The sequence below is a fragment of the Budorcas taxicolor genome, chromosome 6 (genome assembly GCF_023091745.1).
Source record: "Budorcas taxicolor isolate Tak-1 chromosome 6, Takin1.1, whole genome shotgun sequence".
In the NCBI taxonomy this organism is placed as follows: Eukaryota; Metazoa; Chordata; class Mammalia; order Artiodactyla; family Bovidae; genus Budorcas; species Budorcas taxicolor.
Window position 1 is genome coordinate 69,546,138 of NC_068915.1, and position 10,178 is coordinate 69,556,315.

General features: G+C 44.1%; 1 protein-coding gene across 2 annotated transcripts in view; it reads right to left on the minus strand.

Moving 5' to 3' along the window:
- Window positions 1-6,846, minus strand: part of LNX1 (ligand of numb-protein X 1) — a 189,412-nt gene extending 182,566 nt beyond the window's left edge. For both annotated transcript variants that reach the window (XM_052641810.1, XM_052641809.1), the window contains exon 1: window positions 6,595-6,846. The gene's annotated coding sequence lies outside the window, so the exon portion shown is untranslated. The remainder of the gene's footprint in view (window positions 1-6,594) is intronic.
- Between the last annotated feature and the right edge of the window lie 3,332 nt (window positions 6,847-10,178).

Here is a 10,178-nt window from a genome sequence, read left to right on the forward strand (position 1 = left end):
AAAAATTAAAAAAAATAAAAAGGCTAAATCCTAATTTCCACTTTTGAAGTACCAGGAGCAAAAGCAGGGTACTACACATGATCCTTGCACACAGCACCGCCAAGGTGTAACGCAGACCACCTAAGCCAACCCTGCAGCTCAATCCACTTATCCACTCCCACCGTCACCCCCTCGAAGGAACCAGCTTGCTGACAACCCCACTTCCAGGAATGAGCAAGAGCACTTAAGAAAAATGGGGAATTGGCGTGGTGACTCCTCAGAGGCTTAAAAATAGAATTATAATATGAGCCAGCAATTCTGTTTCTGAGTATATGTCCAAAATAACTGAAAACAGGAAACCAAACAGATATTTGTACACCATGTTTATAGAAGCATTATTCACAATAGCCATGGGATGAAAGAAACTCAAATATCCATGAACAGATTAATGAATAAATAAAATAGGGCATAAACATATAATGGAATACTGCTGCTGCTGCTAAGTCACTTCAGTCGCGTCCGACTCTGTGCGACCCCATAGACGGCAGCCCACCAGGCTCCCCCGTCCCTGGGATTCTCCAGGCAAGAACACTGGAGTGGGTCGCCACTGCCTTCTCCAACGCATGAAAGTGAAAAGTGGAAGTGAAGTCCTCAGTCGTGTCCGACTCTTTGCGACCCCAATGGACTGCAGCCTACCAGGCTCCTCCGTCCATGGAATTTTCCAGGCAAGAACGCTGGAGTGGGTTGCCATTTCCTTCTCCAATGCATAGAATAATACTCAGACTTAAAAAGGAAGGAAATTCTGACACTCACCACAATATGAATGAACCTTGAGAATGCTACATATTAAGTGAAAAATGAGAGAGGAGGTCTCCACAGTGTGTCTCTCTGTAACACCTCTCTGGGACCTTTAGAGGCTGCAGCAATGGAAAGATTATGGTAGTCTCCCATCCCTCCAAGTATGGCAAAGGAAAAACAACAGTAAACCATAAAATGTGCTTCGAGAAAGACAACAAAGTCCTAATTTTTCCAAAATAACAGCATAGAGTTTCTTTTGAAATGCCAGTATCTATTTTTAAAAACTTTCTCTTTCTTTTAACTAATGATATGTTTGCTGTCTCTGCCTTGCCAATTTCTCATAGCTCAGTCAGTAAAGAATCTGCCTGCAATGCAGGAGACCCAGATTCAGTTCCTGGGTCAGGAAGATCCCCTGAAGAAGGAAATGGCAACCGACTCCAATATTCTCGCCTGGGAAATCCCATGAGCAGATGAGCCTGGTGGGCCACCGTCCACAGGGTTGTAAGAGTCAGACACGACTGAGCGATTAAGCTACCACAATTTCTTTTAAGCCATCTATTGGGAAATGATAATAACACTTAATATTTATTACTTGCTATTTATATGCTATGTTTTTTTCTGTGCACTATATAAAATAACTAATTTAACCATTATATCAGTTCCATGAGATAAGCATGATTATAATCTCTGGTTTTACAGTCAAGGAAACTGAGGCACAGGGCAGTCACTTGCCTAAGATCAGACAGCTAGTAAGTGGCAGAGCCACGATTTGAACCCAGAATGTTGGGCTTCAGAACCTCTTGTCCTAAAGTCTAAACTCCGGGCATATTAACCTGGAGGGTGTGCCCACCTCCACCTGTCTGCATCTGCCTTTCCAGCTCTCCCCTCACCGCTGGCCCTTCTACACAACTCTCCCTGAGCCTTCCTTCCTGCCTGTCCCACCTTGTTAATCCCCACTCAGGGTTCCCCTTGGTATCCCCTCTCTGCCTTCCCTGTCTGGGGACACCTATGTCTTCCTGTGGCTGGCTGTTCAGACAGCTCACATTGCACTTTGCCACATGGAATTGTAACTGTCTGACTCTTGTCTGTTTCTCATGGTGGACTGAGAGTTCCCTGAGGGTAGAGAACAAGGCTTTAAATCTCTGTGTCCCAACCTAGCCAAGTACTTAATTCATAGTAAATGCCTGGTACCTGGTCTTAAGGAAATAAAGGAGGCAGAGCCCAGACTGGGACTTGGTGTAGAAGATGGAGTAATGACTGTCCAAATATTAGCTTTCACCCTAGAAATGTTGTTGGTACCCTGAGCAGACAGTGGGGTGGGAGGTCCACATCCATGTAGACTAGAGAGGTCTTGAATGGAATTGAATCAGTGGTGTGAACCCCATGCCTTCAGGGTTAGTACTGGAAACACGTGCCCAATTCATATGGCAGAGACTGCTCCCCACTAATCAAAGAGACTGACAATGCTTACATACATACAAATGCATAGCAGGGGTCATAGAGCCACTTCCAGGTTTCAAAAAAATGTTAAAATTAAATGAATGTCTTCTTCATCTTCTCTTCTCTTCCTAATTTAGTATAATACTTAAGGCCATTAATGGGGTCTGAGTAAGGTAATCACCCACATGGTGGGTGGAGCTGGTATGCTGGTCCAGATAGAGTAAGGAGATTAACCACCTAGAGGGGCTGCCCTGCACAAGGGCCAGACCCTGGATGGGCAGAGGAAGGGGTTCCTCTGGAGGGACAGCCTGGCTCAATTGCCAGAATCCCAGCGGGATGAGGAGGGCACCTGTAGGGAAGGTCGTGATAGCAGAGGTCATGATAGCGGTTGGTTACATTCAGGGGATTGATCAAACAAGCAAGTGTATTAAGGATAATGGAAACCAGGCTCTGTAATGTGAGGGAAGGAACTTACAATATAGAAAGGGAGGAAGCTAGAATGAAACATGAGGGGTTGGATTGGAATTGAAAGTATGAGAGTGAAATCCTGGTTTTCAATGCATCCAAATCATAGATACACACACACACACTCATACACCCTAGCTCTTCCACTGAAAGAATCGGGGAACAGCAATACCTAATGCAGCAATGAGCCTACCTAACAGTGAGAATTTGGATTCTAAATAATTTCCCACTAAATGGAACCAGAGCTCCTTGACTATAAGGCTGGAACATCTCATCGTAACAGCAAGTAAGGAAGTGCAAATAATGATGGGAACATATCAAAAAGACAGTCTGATGGGTATGAGATTTTACATAATTTCAAGGTCCTTTTCTACAGAACACTTATGAATTTAAAGAAGGAAGAAGAGGAACTTTCCAGTGGAGATCCCTAGAAGATATCACTTTAACCAACTACTCCCAGTGATCTCCTATTTGGAGACTGGGGCCTCAGTGAAATTCTCAAAAGAATTTAAAATCTTTTGCCATTTAATAGGATGCAGTAAGAAGAGCATGGCATCACTTCTGTGATATTCTTGCCAAAGTTGTAGAACCTGAATCTAAGTGTGAGAAAACTCAGACAAACTCAAAGTGAGGAACATTCTACAGAATAACCAGCCAGTATTCAAAAAAAAAAAAAAAAAAAGAAAAAAAAAAACTGTCAAGGTCATGTAAGTGAAGGAAATACTGAGGAAAGGGTCTATATTGAAGTAGATTAAGGACATGTGACAACTAAATGCAACGCTTGATTTGAAAGTACTCTTTTTGCTATAAAGACTATTTTGGGGACAAGTGACAAGAACTTGAACTGGTCTGAGGATCCAATGACAATTAATGAAAACTTCCTAGAGTCTGAGGATTAGATAATAGTAATGTATCAACTTTAAGCTCCTGGTTTTGTGGTTGTGTGGGAGATGTACTGTGTATGGGAAATGCACACTAAAGTATTTGTGGAAGATGAGGCATCTCTTTGGCAGCTTATTCTCAAAGGGTTCAGGAAAAATACATTATAGAATTTTTTTTTTTTTACTGTATTGTGCTGGCAACTTTTCTGTAACTTTGAGATTTTTCAAAATAATATATCTATATCTAGTGGTGTAGGTTGGAATGATACCGTTTTCCAGACTTGCCAGGACACAGGTACCTGGGGCCTGCCTTGGGTGGACAGAGCTTGGCGTGGCTGCCCCAGGAGTAGAATCAGGGTGTATCTGCCAAGTGTTGTTTCTCTGCTGAGGTGCAGAGATGGACGTTCTCATCCAAGTCACTTAGTAAAGAATGGGCATCTGGATTCTTGAATAACTAGAGAGAGAGAACACAGTTTCTGTAGGACACATGCCAGCCACTTGACTTATCTGATGATGGGCTTTCTGCCAGAACCAAGGAAGTGGAAGCACTGAATGCCCCTTGCCTTGTCCAAAAGTCTGCAGGATACCTAAGGGCCAGTTCTCCGATGTCCGTCTGGAACATGGATTGTGCAGGGGACCCCATGTTCTTTGGAGACTTGGCCTAAAGTGCTGATAGTGACCACCACTGCTACTGTGCACCTTCTAAGGGTCAGAAACTGGGATAGATGCTGCCCAGGTTCTTTTTATAATCATTCCAATGGTTCTCCTTGTTAAGTAGATTGTCCCCATCTTATAAATAAAGAAGTAAGGCTTGGGAAGTCTTAGTAACAGCCTCAACATTATGGGTTGAATTGTATCCCCCCAAATTCATATGCTGAAGTCCCATGTCTCAGAATGTGGCTGGATTTGGAGATAGGGCCCTGAGAGAGGTGACTGAGTTAAAGACAGGCCTTGAGGGTAGACTCTAATCCAACTAATGACTGGCTCTCTTAAGAAGATGAAATTTGGACATACAGAGAGAGACGCTCTCCTGAAAGAGGAATGACCACATGAGGACACAGCAAAAAGGTGGCCGGCTGCAAGCCAAGGTGAATGGCCTCACCCTGATGTTGGACTTCAGGCTCCATAACTACGACAAAATACATTTCTGTTGTTTAAGCCATGCAGGCTGTGGTACTGTTATGGCAGTCCCAGCAGTCTAACAGGTGGAGGCATCTGGGGGAGGATGAAGTTGGTGTTCAACATCAAATCAGTGCAATCCTGTTCTCTGCCACCTTCCTACACGGCCTCTGCTGTGTAACTTCTCCCCACCTCCCCCAACAGGCTGCCCAAAACCTTCATCCAGAATCTCCCAGACTGAGTGGATCCCTTCTCTGCGACCCCATAGCCCTTACCACACTGCATATATTGATAGTGGCACACAAGGAACTCATGATCTTGTGATCAAATTGAGGGTAGGGCTCCTCTTATCTTTATCCCTGGCATCTCCCATGGAGCCAGTTAGTATGTATTAAACACTTGTGTGCCAATCAAGATTTCATATGTGTTATCTCATTTATACTTTAAAACAACTCCTTAAGGTACGTATCACCAATTGTTCCCATTTTACATGTCAAAAAACTGAGGTCAGAGGTGTTACCTGAATTAGCCCAGACATAAAGCTGAAGCTCCAATACTTTGGTCACCTAATGCAAAGAGCCAACTCATTGGAAAAGACCCTGATGCTGGGAAAGATTAAAGACAGGAGGAGAAGAGGGCAACAGAGGATGAGATGGTTGGATGGCACCAATGACTCAATGCTCTTGAGTTTGAGCAAACTCCAGGAGATAGTGAAGGACAGGGAAGCCTGGTGTGCTGCAGTCCACGGGGTCACAAACAGTCGGACACGACTTAGTGGCTGAACAACAGCAACAACAGAGCTAGTAGGTGGTGGAACCAGGATTCACCATTGGATGGTCTAATTCTTCAGGCTGTGCTCTTCACCTCCTGCCCTGCTGCTGTGGTCTTGCTATAAATGTACACTCCCTCCCTACTCGAGGGCTGTGCTGATCTGAAACTGCTCCTTCAGCATGCTAAGCCCAAGTGTGAAGCTCCCCTCCCATGGAGAGCTTTCTCACTCATACCCCGTCCCCCAGCCCCCACTCTGCCTCCTTCAGCACCCTCTGGGCATAGGGTCTGCACCTTGCACTGATGTGTGACCCAGAACTGGGCACTGGGGCCACTGCTTATCAATATCTGTTGAACTGGCTTCAGTGTCCAGGGATGGATGTGAATAAGGATACAGGACACAGTGGGGTATTGTCCTGGATACTGTGACTCTCCATTTCTGGATCCTCTCATCAGACCATTTGCTGGAATATGCGACAGACAGGGTAGTCTGGCATTTGCTTTAGAAAGTAGAGTCCCCATTCTACTGAAAAGAGGCAGGAATGGAGACAAGATGAGCTGCCTGTCACTTTCCTACATACTGCTGGGCAGGTCACAATTTCTCTGCACCTAAGTGCCTCTGTGGGTAAAACAGTAACGGAAATGCCTATTTTCTACCACAGAAATGGGACAAAACATGTGAATGTGTTTTGAATACTGATAAAGAATAATGTTATAGAAACCCAGTTACCATTAATTGGATTACTTACATTTTAACTGACCAGTTTGGCCAGTGAAAAATGAAATAAAAAAGTAGTTTTTATTTTTGAAAGTCAAGGAAGTGGTATCCTTGAACATAAAGACAGTAAATGTCCTGAGGCCTTTCTAGAGTGTTGAAAGTATTTCTAGGTTCTCCTTAACAAGTGTGTGTATGTGTGTGTGTGTGTGCCCTTAACAAGTTCTCCTTAACAAGTGTGTGTGTGTGTGCGCGCTTAACAAGTTCTCCTTAACAAGTGTGTGCGTGTGTGTGTGTGTGTGTGTGTGTGTGTGTGTGTGTGTGTGTGTGGTATATGGCAGGAGTGGGGTGGGGGCTGGGCTCGGAGAGTCAGGACAGTTTTCTCCAATTGCCTGAGACGCAACCCTCTGGAGGTGGCAGGCCTCTTACCTTTGCTGCATTGCGGATCAATTTTCAGCTGTGTGAGGCCTTCGGGTGAAGTCCATTCGGGAACTGAGTTTTTCTGACTCAGCAGTAGCCTGGGAAAATTTCCCTTCTCTTTCCTGTGCCCCGTCTTCCAGACACACATGAGATCCACTCCACCTTGGACTCAATCAGTGCATCCCCTGCCCCTGCTGCAGGCTCTGCACAGAACTGAGCCATAACCCCGAGAGCAGCCTCTGGGGAGCTTCCAGGGAGAGTGGCTACCACTGAGCAGCCACTCAAGAGCATCAGCGATGTGTCTGTTCTGGTTTGGATGGGCTGAGTCTCCCTCCAACTTCCTTCTGCTCTCGGCCAGAGCCAGGTCCTTTTGTTCACCTTTAGGGCTGCCAAGTCAGGCCTACCGCACCCCTGGATGTTGTTTTCCTGCAGGCAATGGGAAAATGAGCTTGGAGCCAGGGAAGGGAAATCAACAAGGAAATAAACACAGGGTCATTACCCCTCCAGGTCATCACCAGGCTGGGACATCATCATGCTGGGATCACTTTCTAAAGAGGCAGGAGCTGGCCGCTGCCTGAAGGGGCCCCAGACATTTTTTAATTGCCCCAGGCATTTAAAAAATTTTAAATATGCAAAGAAGTGTGCATTTCTATCAGAAGTGTGAAATCTATGTTGGACCAACCAAGCAATCCTGACTCGCTCCAATGCCTTGCCAAATCTTTCAAAGATTTTTCCATAGGCAGCATCTCTTGTAACCAAACACTGGCAAACGTTTGTAGCCAAAGGAAAAGAATGAGCAAGTTTATGGCTGACACAAGCCGAGACTTTTAAAGACACAGGTAAGACTTTCAAGACATCCTCTAAAGATACAAGATTATTGTTTGAATAAAGTTTTCTTCTACTTACTCTTCAATGTCACGGTCATCATCAGCGGCATCATCTTTGCCAGCATTTATTGACAGCTTATCGTCTGCCAGGTGCTGTGCTAATGACCTCAACCTGTGTTATTTCATTTCATTCTCAACATAATTCTATCATCCTCATTCCCATTTTGTAGATGAAGAAAATAAGGATTAGAGAGATTAAGTCACTCCTGCACAGTGACCCCACTAGTTAAAAATGTAGAAATTGCCCTTCTGGAAGGATGCTCTTCTGAGTCTTGCTTTTCCCAACAGTCAGCTTAAGCACTTTGGTGGGCTGACAGCTCCTGTGATGGCCAAAGAGTTGCTTAAACAAACTCTTAGGCCCGGGAATAGAAGTCTAAACAGAACCACGGCTCATCGGTTAGTTAAATGACCTCTTCCAGGAGTTATGAGGTGGTGCTACCTTTATGTGACTTGTGCATAGGACTCACCTACCATGGCACCCTCTCTTCTTCTCCAAGGGGGTGCTGCTGGCTGCTTTCACCCAGTTCTCCACTGTGATTCTGACTGACCCAGAAGGAAGGGCCCTGTAAATCTCTTGGCCTGTGTGTGTGCTTCAGTTATGGCCTGATCACGCAGATTCGTCTTTTTGACTCTAGAAGCCCAACAGTTACCAGCTTCTTTTAATCAATAATTCAGGGGATGAATACTTTTAAGTTCCAACCTGGAAACTTCTGCCTGATGAGAAGAAATCAGCGCATGTATCTTCAGTCCTCAGGTCCTAGTGCAACATTTTTTTTTGGGGGGGGGGGGGCGCTCATCTTTACTTCCAACTGTTAGCATGTAGCTCTCCAGTGCAGTTACCCAGGGCAACTGGCTGCTGGTCAAAGGAAAGTAAAACCTGTAATTAGGAGACAAGGAGATGCCTCCCAGCAACGTCTAAGTTGTCCGTTTTTGTAAATATAGAACTTGTGACATTAGGGCCGCTGCTTGCACATGGGACACTTGCATTTGGTTTTGTGGAGCTTAGGGGTACTTCACTCTGGGGCCACATATGCCTTGAAGTCTGAGGTTGGTCAGCTTTCATTCTCAACAGAAACTAAAGACATTTACTGGATTTATAGCAATAAAAAAAGAAGATTGGAAAGGGGCCGGGCTTTTAGTTTAGATGTCATTTCATTTTTCTTTCCCAGTGGTTTACAACTAAACACAGTGTCCAGATATGTTTACAGACTCTGGTCTTGGAGTTCTTTGATGAGGAAAGGCAATTTATAAGTCAAATGGGCCTTTCAACCTTATCGTATGAAATGAAAACCAAAATGTTGGAAGGGAGCTGATGTAATGAAAGCTTTCATGTTCCTCATCTGCTTCACAGCTTTTCACCACCAGGGAATAAAGATAGCAGACTTGGGGACTGTCAGATGCTTTGGGGGTTTCCATTCAGAAAGGTAATGAAGTAGATGGATTTTATTTTTCCTTCCTCTCCTTTGAGCATCTGGATCAGTACTGATTGAGTTGGTTCCAAGAGTTGAGTCCATTCTGGGATTGACAATAAACATACAAACCTCCCCCCACCCCATTTTTTTTTTTTTTTTTGCATGGTCATGTAACCAAGGCAGCTGACTGTTTAAAACTGGAAACAGAGAGAAGTCACGGATGAAAAACAGGACGTATTAATTTAGCTTTACAAATGTGCCCTTTCCAAGGCCAGAATTACTCACTCCCTGGCAACTCACTGTGTGGGACCTGGGTCTGCGCAAATGCCACGGCTTTAGTATGTCCTTTCCGTTTGGTGTGGGATGTTGTAGATGAGTGACAGGTTCCAACTCAGCAGAGACATCCAGATGCAATTAGAATCCTCACGGATTTTAATTATTATGGGAAAGCAAGCACAACTTTGCCATGCAAAGAAATATGGCCTTTCTAAGTGTCCCTAAAAGTAATGTGTCCACTTGTATGCAGAGAAAATGTCATTTTTGGTGCATTTTGAAGGAGGAATCTTAAAACTGAATTATGTAAAATGCTAGAGGAGCTATTTCAGGATTCTTTTTATTTTCTTTTTAATCAAAGTATAGTTGATTTACATTGTTGTATTAGTTTCAGGTGATAGTTTCACAGCAAAGTGATTCAGTTATATATATATATTTTTTTTTTTTCAGATTCTTTTTCCACATAGATTTTTAAACCGAATATTGAGTATAGTTCCTGTGGTATACAGTAGGTCTTTATTATTTATCTATGTTCTACATGATAGTGTGTATGTATTATTCCCAAATTCCTAATTCATCTCTCCCCTCCATATTTCAATGTTCTGTGAGCAAGAAATCAGAAGATTAACTCGCTTTCTTTTAGGCTTGTTTGTATGCTTACAAGATGCTCAGGGTGAACATGGATTTATCAAAATAGGAGGCAGAAAATGGTTTCCTTAGACCATTATGGGCTGATTGCTTTCCTTATCCTCCTCCATGCTCATCACTGATAGTTTGTCCACCTGTGTCTGCAAATGGGCGAGGCAATGAGGAGTGCGAAGTTCCACCCTGAGGCTTTAAACACCATCTCTGTGCCAACAACTCCCATATTTGGATCTCTGGCTCAGAACTCTCTTCTGAGTTTCCAATCGTGTTCTCAGAATCTCACTGCCATCTCCAACTCCACTCAGGCAAAGCCAAGCCTTCTACCTCTTTTTCCCCCTCCTGCTGCTTCCATGGAGAAGGAAATGGCAACCCAGTC